The following is a 10,517-nucleotide window of genomic DNA, read 5'->3' as shown; positions in this document are numbered from 1 at the left end:
ATGATCTTCCAGGATTTGCGTATACTGTTCATGCTTCATACTAGAATGTAGGTGGCTGGGGATACCTTTTACCCTGTTAATCTGCTCCTGGTTGGCTAGTAACAGAGAATACATTTTAGGTTTCAACGCTTTCACCTCTGCTATTAATGTACTACCAGTTTCCGATTTTAAAAGCCCCAACTTGCCTTTTCTTTCATTATTAAAAAGAGGGTGGTCTTCATCGAAGTTGGAAAAATCCATATACGAATGGCTGGGGATACCTTTTACCCTGTTAATCTGCTCCTGGTTGGCTAGTAACAGAGAATACATTTTAGGTTTCAACGCTATCACCTCTGCTATTAATGTACTACCAGTTTCCGATTTTAAAAGCCCCAACTTGCCTTTTCTTTCATTATTAAAAAGAGGGTGGTCTTCATCGAAGTTGGAAAAATCCATATACGATTTCAGGGGTTCTTGAGCAAACTCCGAGTTAAGGTCTGGAACTTCCAGAGCAAAAATGAAACTATCTGTGTCAGTGTAAATGAGTTTGACTTTATCACCATACTTACGCTTGAGTATTTTATAAAAGAAATAATAGAGATCAAACTTGGCCGCTTCCAGAATGGCAAATCCTATATAATTAGGCATATTGATGACAACCTGCGGAAGGGTGGAAGTGCAGATAACGCGGTCTTCACTCAAACGAATGGAAGATTTTAGCCGCGGGTTACGGGCCTCTTTTAAGTAAACCGCGGGCTTCGTAACAACTCGACTTTTTTCCGCGTATTTCAAAGGGTTGAGTAAAGTCTTCCCAAAGACGCAGTTACTCATAGCCTTAAAAGCTTTTTTCTCGGTTGATGAGCTGGCCGCTGTCCTCGCTTCAATGTTAGTTTTAATGAAATCGTTCATGTAAGCACTTTGATTGAATTCTTAGATTGAATGAACAGCTTCCAGTTCCAGACCTAACTCCATATACAGCTGAAGAAGGGGGAGTGAAATAAGATACTCCTTTTTACTACGGTGGGTGGCCATAAGTTTTTTGCACTTTACACCCATTTGTCCTCCTTCCTTCTCTAGCACGTTTTTACAATAGGGAGATAGATTTCTAAAGGTGACTTCTTCATGAGATAAGCATAGGGGAAGTTCATCTGTCGCTCTAGCAACTTCTTCCAAAGGTACTTTTGTAGTGACGAGGAGCCAGTATCCCTTGTCTTCATTCGTGATAACATTTTCAATACCTTTTCCTAAAAACAGATCTTTTTCTTCATCGGAAAGTTTACGAATCCCACCGGAGGGGAGGTTTCTAGTCATGACTGTTGCGTATAGAGAGTTGAAATCCAAATATAGAATGTAAGAGCTTTGGTGGAGGTCTGGATTAAAAGAAGAATTTATTTCACGGTTGTTGGCTGTGAATGACTGACGCACAACGGAAGTGAACCCGCCCCTCACATTGTGCCTAATAAGATTATACAATTCTTCATCATAGACGTGATCCAACTCGATGTTACTCATTTTAAGAAAGCTGTCGAAAGCGTAGGATGGAAGTGAAACATAGTGTGGTAAATCAAGACCGTACTTACTATAAAGAATATCACGCCACCAAATGAGAATATCCCCTAATAGGCTAGTGTCTACAATGAGGTATAGGAGGAGAAAATCCTTCAGAGTTTGGCATTTGGCGATAGTCCAAACACGCTGGGCGCGTTTATACTCCTAATCCGATAGATCACACGCCTTTAGCCTGTTGTAAAATGCCGATTGAGGGGGTAACTGCCTTTCCTCGAGTTTTGAAAGACTATCTATATAGTCATAGCAGAAAGGTAATTTACCCCGAATAATTTCACCCCTAAGTTCCTCATTCTTTATCTCACTTAACATTTCCTCCGTTAATCGTGCTTTCCTTCCATCCCTAAAATATTCAGAAGCTAAACTATCCAAAGAAGACCCAAGAAAGGCTAGAGAGTCGAGAAAAATTAAATTCCCAACAGACATTCGCTGAATTTTTAGACCTTGTTTCGTCATGATACTGATTTGGACTTTATCTTTAAGATCCTTAAGGATGAGGCCTAAGTCATAACTCGAATTATGGGCAAAAACAGGGAGATGTGTTTTTTGTTCGCGGCATGATAAATTACATCGCCTACAGTACGCCCCAATAAAATTGTTATTAGGACTGGCGTGGTCGTGATGTCTATGTTTATCGCTCCCGTCTTTGAATGGTGACTTGCACAATTGGCATACGTCCTGCTCAAGGAAAGCCCTTTCATCCTCCGCTGTCATATGAATGGGGAAAGTTCGCCATTGGTTTCTGATTGTCTCCCAACAAGCATTAAGGTCTGCCAGAAACTTGTCAACGCAATCGTTTCCGCAATAATAACTCGAAGCCACTCTTTGACCTAGGCAATCGAAAATGATGTAGCAGTACGCTATTGAATTATGTATTGTCTCCACACCATACGCACCGGGAGATTTCTCTAAAGCTGATTCCATATCAAAGACGCAAATATAGGAAAACTTTTGCGTCTTATGCTGATTTCTAAACCTTACTGTGCTTCCGACTGGGGGAAAATTCAACGTTACAGCGAGATCACAACTGGCTTCATGCTGTTCTTGCTTAGAGGGTGACGAATGCTGTGATAGACAGTTATGGCAAAAGTACAGAGGGTCGAGAGATCTTACCCGGGCAAAGGATTTCACGAAGGAATGAAAATCCTTAATGAGGCATGTATGTTCCCCATCTAAGAGGAGAAGTGGGACTATGCTTGGAAATTTCTTCATTCCCCGCCTCGACAATTGCAGCAGGTACCTTCCGTCCGCGGATTTTTCCATTTCGTAAACGTAAATGGAGATATGATTTGCCAACTCGAGGCGTGAAATGTCTTCCCATTGGATGGGGAATGTGAGTTGGGTAAAATTGACGTATTCCGAGCAACGTTGAATACTATTTACAGCGCGATAAATATTTTTCCAGCGTGGAGATGGCTGTTGTTTAGCGATAAAGTAGGCAGCCAGACACTGAATTAGGCAGGAATTCCCAATTCCAGAGGGATTAAAAACCACATGACTTCCGCGGACTTCTTTCTTAGGAAAAATGTATGCACCCATTCCAGACATTACAGCTTGGCGGTGAAAACATAATTTAAAATTTTTGACGCCTTCAACTGTCCACCCACTCCCCCTTAATTCACTGCTTATTTGTGGGAATTTCTCTTCTATGAAATTTTCCCATTTATCTAAGAGCTTATTGATTTCACTAGCGTTAATAATCGTCGCTGGGAGCCAAAGCTCCATAGGTTCGTTTTCCGTTTCCCCCAATTTTTGAAAGCTTAGCTTCTTCATACTAGAGTTCAAAAGTCCCACAATCTTGGCTGTAAATGTTTTGTTTTTAAAATAATCCCGTATTCGCACACTAATATCATCCCTACAAATTACCATAAATAATGTTGGGTCACCTACTGAGGGGGCTGAGAATTCTTCAACAACGTACAGGTAATTGAAGGCGGTCTCTCTATTAATGAGAATGAGTGCTATATATATATATATATATATATATATATATATATATATATATATATATATATATATATATATATATATATATATATATATGTATATATATCTTTATATATATATATATATATATATATATATATATATATATATATATATATATATATATATATATATATATATATATATATATATATATGTATATATATTATATATATATATATATATATATATATATATATATATATATATATATATATATATATATATATATATATATATATATATATATATATTATATATATATACCCACACACACATACTGGTATAAAAGCTCGTCTGAAATACTAAGGCCAAGCAATTACAAGGAATGAAGTGGATCTACCCAGAAGAGCTAAGAATATGTCAGTGACAATGAGGAGGAGTGTTGGGCGTTATCAAATAAGATGGATGCATTTATATTGTGAGGAGGGATATGGGTGGCATGGGACTTTGGGGAAAGAAGTACGGTATTTAAGTAGAGAAATTCAACTCGTGAAACCGTCCCTGGTGTACAGTGGGGCCAAAAAGGTTGTAAGAAGAAGACTAAGTGATAGTTTTTAAACACTTTGAGATTATACTGATAGTCGACGCCATAGGAATGTCATAATATTTTATAAATTCATCTTCATCGATAGCCAAGATATCAACGAATTGCCATTGCTGTATATTTTGGAGAGATATGACTGAAAATACTAAACAACTTTGGTATATAAATTGTCCTCTTGGTGTAACGGTGTAACAGGAAAACTAGCAGAGATTTTTATTCTTTTATTTATTTATTTTTTAAGTTGAAAATTAAATAGATTTAAATATGAAGTAATTGTATTGGGTGAGTATTTTCACTTCTTGAATATAAATGTTCTTAGATATTTAAAATAAATACTTTCAATCTTAAAGATACATGCCCTTTTTTGTGAGAATAATTGAAGGTAGTTTAACTCATATCTGCTTTTAAAAATAAAGATTTATTTCGATATACATAGACCTATATTTAAACAATGGAAGCTTTTCACGCAGAGCAATTAAAACTACCAAATAATTTACTTAGGTAGAAAGTAAGGAAATGTGACATACTATAGTTTAATTTCATGAACAAGAGATCACCATAGAATAGTTTTTTTAGATATTGATTTGAGGCCAAAACCAACAACCCTTGTTTACTCGAGGGAGACAAGTGGTTGAAACTCTCAGCATTTGTGTGACAAGGAAACAGTTTTAGTTCATCCAGTAACGGAAAAGAAACATTTATTTTTTTACCTTATAATATTTAAGATGAGTTTCCGGTACCCATATGATTTAAAAGGTATAGTAAGAGCTTAATGTTCCTCACGGGGAGGAGGAATTCGTATTATCTTCTGTCAAGGTTAACTTTATGGTCTTAGTTTGTTGGTAATTTTATGCTTTCTTGATAAAGTCACGCAAAGATGTTTATTCTTATTTTTTGTCTTTTTTTTCGATGCAAAATGTCTAATGATATTTTTTATGGAATTTGAAAAATTTCTTATGGCAGTTTATATATATATATATATATATATATATATATATATATATATATATATATATATATATATATATATATATATATATATATATATATTTACTATGAGGATAACTAATTTCATGCTTGGATCTCTCTCTCTCTCTCTCTCTCTCTCTCTCTCTCTCTCTCTCTCTCTCTCTCTCTCTGAGAAATGTTAGTAGTAATTGGTAGCAGCGATAATTATTGAGATCCATTATGAATTCGACCAATTTCCAGCTCGGTGAAGTTCAAAAGTAAAAGACCCCAGATCTGTTTTTGGCGTGAGTTCAAGGCAAAGAATAAACGTGACTGACCTCATTTGGAACTTTACCAGTAGTCCCATGTTATACAGATCTGTTACCGACTGGAAAATGATTAGTGTCTATTCAAATGATATCTCGATTCTACGAGACAGAAAATATCCCCCATTCGCGTAAGAGTGCGTCTGACTCTACTTTGGAGTTTACAGCAAGTTATCAAAAACTGTTTTAGTCTATTCTGAATTTTTACCTGCAGAACATTTTTTTTTACGGATTGACAATTCTGGAATGAGTTTGACCAAACATATGCCTTAATATTTATTGATATGCGAAGTCCATTCTACCCTACTCTATATGAATGACTGGGTAGTAATTTGTGTCAAACAGTGTCCAGAAAACATCGAATTTCACACACTTAATATCGTGATTACCTGAAAATTATAATCATGACTCTGTCTACTCATTTCCAACTCGATCATCGATTCACCATCATTGACAGCGGAAGTTATATATGTATGGCAAGGCCTGTAATGGTAATTAGTTCTTAATATGGATATCAAATATGATAAAAATCCATTTAAATAGCTTCTGCTTCACTACTAAAAATTAATATACCGGAACATTTCTTGGAAAAAAGCGTTAAGCCCTAGTGTTTTGTATGTGTGAAAATCTTACTCAGAAAACTCATAACAACTAGCTTTTTTTTTCTTTTTTTCCCTTTTCTATTGTTGCTCATCCTTTTCCTGAACAGCATTTTAATCATATAATTTTTCATCTTAACATACTTTCTCCATCATTTTCTCATGACTATGTAATGATTCTCTAGATAGGACAAAACAAGGCTGAAACGATAGAAGTTCTTTCTGTGTTATAAATTGCAGTGTTCTGTTGATTTTTCAGAAAGGTCATTTTGGTATATTTTGGTTTATTCCCATAGATAATGTTTATATAGATAATCTCTTACTTTTAGGCATAAAATCTCCTCCATATATCATTAAATCAATTGTTATCCCATCTTAACCTGCTGTTTTGCCTCTTGCAAAATTTCTGGTAAGCAAAATGAGATTATAAAATGTAAAATGCCCCTTACTCTAAAAAAGTATTTTGTAAGACGTGAATAAGAAAAAATACTCTTTACTCACAAAACCTTATTGGAAAAGGAAATTTTAGGATAACCCTTTTATGTGTAATATAAATTTCACCAAAGTAAAAGATTTGGTGGACCGAAGAAACGTTTTAAGGACTATTTGAAAGAAAATATGAAAATGTGTGAGAGAAGTCTTTGAATAATCGTTCTACTTTATTTTTGCAAAGTTTGATTATCATTCAACAACAACAACAAAAACAGCATATTTTCACAAGCCAATCCGTAATCAACCGATGTAATTATCAAGCATGAATACCCCAACGATCGAGTGCGTATTGTTGTTTTCATTACCAAGTCATTGCAAAATCAAATGTCAGTTAAAAAGTGAACTATCATGTTGGACTTGATTATCTTCACTCATTGAAACCATATTAATATTCATTTTCTGATGACTACAAACGATAATAAATCATTTTAAAGTCCGATCGGTCCAAATCCTGTTTGCTTGGTAAAGTTTGGCCTGATCGAACTAAGCATTTCCCTATTTTTGTAAGGATATTCTTTTTTGTTTAGAATGAATCTACAGGTTTTCATTTTATCATTGCAGAGTAAGAAAAAAAGTAAAAAAGGAATGATTTACTGTGCATCATAGAAAACGGAAAAACATTTTAGAAAGCTTCTCTTAAGTTAGGTTTTTACTCAGTGGTCAATAATTACACATCTTGGTAGGTTATTTGAATTATGCATTAATTAACATTTATGAGGGTAAATTAATCTTTGAATATTCCAAAGAGCCAAGCGAAAGAATGTATGCTGTAAATGATTAGTCGATGTCAAGAAGAAAAATGACTCATTAGTCCATGTAGAAATGATTGTCAACAAATAGGGAATTGCAAGAAATCGTGAATTATAAATTATAAGCAGTTGATACCCAATTTCATCATAACCCTCACTACCATATTTAAATGGTCCAATTAAAACTCATAGAGAAAACATTCCTGCTTGACCTATCATAAGTTCCGTGGGATCTTGTTCTTATAAAGTGTCTAAATGGGTGAGCTATCACCTATCCTTGGAATTATATCTTAATGCTCTGTGAAAAATACTGAAGATTATATTTGTAGTTTCAGGAGGTTTGATTAACTCCGCTAATGAAGTTGAGAGGAGGTTATGTTTTCTCATCTATTATGCTGTTTGTTCATTTGTCTATTTGTTTGTTTGTGAACAATTTCCTGGCCACAATTTTAATCATAGAGTAGGAAAACTTTCAAGGAATAATTGTTATAATGAGGCGTGGAAGGGATTCGATTCTAAAGTTCCATTTTTATAGTCAAGGTTAAGATTGAGTGAAAGGTCTACCGAATTAACCCTAACCTTAACTGCAAGCTCGCACCTAGTTGTCTCACACACTTCACATACGTCTAAGGTATACTTTGATTCTCGAAAAGGCAAGCTGGTCTCGACAAAAAAGCTGCCGTGGTGGAGGTCATAACTGACAGATTGCTTTTCAGAATTCTAATTCTAAGCTAATAAACGTTGGTGTTAAATCCCATTTCACAAAAGTATCTGTGGATGAATTACTGGAGCTTTTTAAGAACGAACTCTTCAATCATAGAATTGAGACTAAAAGGCTGTCGGTTAACCCATAATGGTGAATTCTCTGAACAAAAACTTAGTTTGGCCCTGGCCAATCTTCTATCTCCATTGTTAAGCCATATTTACTGGACTTTTTTGTTCTTGTAAAACAGAGTGCCTACCTAAGATTCTACCTGCATGTAATATTTGCGTGCTTCCAGGTATTGTTGTATATGGATGCTGTTGCTGCCCTCACCCACCGGTTGTGACTACTTCCAAGAGAATATATGCACGACTAGGTCCTTTTGTTTGTATATGCATGATCTATTTATTGTTATTACTATTCTTAAAATATCTTATATTAACCATTCCTTATTTATGTTGCAGTTTGTTTATTTCTTGCTCCCTATCGTCACTGAGCTATTTTTTCCTGTTCGATCCTTTGGGTTTATAAGATCTCTCTCTCTCTCTCTCTCTCTCTCTCTCTCTCTCTCTCTCTTACTCGGGAGGGATGGGGAGGTCACTCTCATCGGAAAAAAGTCCAGGGGACTTGGTCCAGGCTATTCAAGACCTTTCACATAAAACTTTCTAGAAGCTAGGGCAGTGCTCCTTACCTTAAAGAAAGTCTCCCCGCGTCATTCGATCCACATAAGGTGGTGATAGACAGCGAGGTAGTTGTGAGATACTTGAATCGACAAGGATCGAGGTCACCACCTCTCAACCAGGTGATGTTGGCCGTCTTCCGATTGGCGGAAAAGAAGAAGTGGTACCTGTCGGCAGTTCACCTTCAAGGAGTCCGCAATGTGACAGCGGACGCTCTATCCAGGTTCACACCGATAGAGTCGGAATGGTCCTTAGACGCAGGATCATTCTCCTTCATTCTGAATCAGTCCCAGAACTGCAGATAGACCTCTTTGCGACGAAAGACAACAAGAAGTTGCCCCTGTACGTGCCCCGTACGAGGACCCCCTTAGCGGAAGCAGTGGACGCGATGTCCCTCGACTGGAACAGATGGTCCAAGATTTATCTGTTCCCTCCTCATAACCTTCTGTTGAGGGTCCTCAACAAACTGAGATCCTTCAAAGGGTAGCGGCAATAGTGGCCCACAAGTGGCCGAACAGCGTGTGGTTCCTCCTGGCATTGGAACTGTAGCTGAAGTTTGTACCACTACCAGATCCAGTTCTGACCCAGCGAGTCCAGAAGTCAACTGTCTGCGCTTCATTACAGAAAACCCGGCCCCTGCAGCTCATGATTTTCTCTCCTTAGCGGTGAGAAAGCGTTTCGGGATTTCGAAAGCCAGTATAGACTTCCTTGAGGAATATAAGTGCAAATCTACTAGAAGGCAATATGAGTCATCTTGGAGAAAATGGGTGGCCTTTTGTCAAGGCGAAGATTCCGCAGGAGATCTTGACAGACTTCTGCTTATCTTTTTTCCCCCACCTCCATGGTCAAGGGTTGGCAGCGAACACGATTTCAGCGTGTAAGTCTGCTTTGACAAGACCCATTCTATATGCCTTCCAGGTCGACCTAGGTAACGAGATCTTTAATAAGGTCCCGAAAGCCTGTGCTAGGCTCAGACCTCCAGCACCTCCAAAGCCCATTTCATGGTCTTTAGACAAGTTCTTCATTTCGCTTCTCTGTTGAGCAATGAAGAGTGTGCGTTAAAGGATTTGACACAAAAAGTTATTTTCCTATTTTTGCACTCGCGTCCGGGGCCAGGGTTAGTGAGATTGTAGCCTCTCGAGAGAGGCAGGTCGTGTTCAGTTCCTGGATGGGGAAGAACTGAACCTGTTTCCGGATCCTACGTTTCTCGCCAAGAATGAGTTACCCACCAACAGGTGGGGTCCCTGGAGAATCTGCCTTCTGAAAGAAGATGCATCTCTATGTCCAGTAGAATGCCTAAAGGTCTATCTTCATAGAACTTCAGACTTCAAGGGTGGTCAACTATTCAGGGGAGAAACATCAGGCTCAAATTTATCTCTGAATCAACTCAGAGCGAAAATCACATATTTTATTCGCAGAGCGGATCCTGACAATACACCCGCAGGTCACGATCCGAGGAAAGTTGCCTCATCCTTAAATTTCTTTATTTGTATGGATTTTGAACATCTCCGTTCATACACTGGCTGGAAGTCTTCCAGAGTGTTCTTTCGCCACTATGCGAAGCAAGTAGAGGAACTAATAGAGATCTGTTGTAGCAGTGGGTCGCGGTGTTAACCCTACTGTTTAACTCTGCGAGGAACAGTGGTCTTAATTGGGACGATTAATTCCAGGGTGAGTGTGTAGTTACATACTGTACTACAAACTAAGTGAGGGCACTGTGTTGCCCATCCAGACTGTTCCATTTCCGAAGGTGAACCTAGCATAAGTGCAGACATGTGTGCCGGGCGTTTCTAACGCTAATGTCATTGATTTGTAATACAGGCTTTTATGACTTTGATACCTCGGTATCTTAAAAGTGGCATCTAATGTTTTTTCTTTCAGACAAACAAGCTCTGTTTACTATCATACTTATGCTTAAAGTTTTGGGTTATCCTCTTCTTAT

The 10,517-nt window shown here is 37.4% G+C and overlaps 1 pseudogene; it reads right to left on the bottom strand.

Annotated features, from left to right (window-relative positions):
- Positions 1 to 909: 909 nt before the first annotated feature.
- On the bottom strand, positions 910 to 2,808 carry LOC137617526 (uncharacterized; annotated as a pseudogene).
- Positions 2,809 to 10,517: the final 7,709 nt, after the last annotated feature.

The sequence above is a fragment of the Palaemon carinicauda genome, chromosome 23 (genome assembly GCF_036898095.1).
Source record: "Palaemon carinicauda isolate YSFRI2023 chromosome 23, ASM3689809v2, whole genome shotgun sequence".
In the NCBI taxonomy this organism is placed as follows: Eukaryota; Metazoa; Arthropoda; class Malacostraca; order Decapoda; family Palaemonidae; genus Palaemon; species Palaemon carinicauda.
The sequence above is the reverse complement of the archived record's forward strand: the minus strand, read 5'-3'. Positions and strand labels throughout refer to the sequence as shown.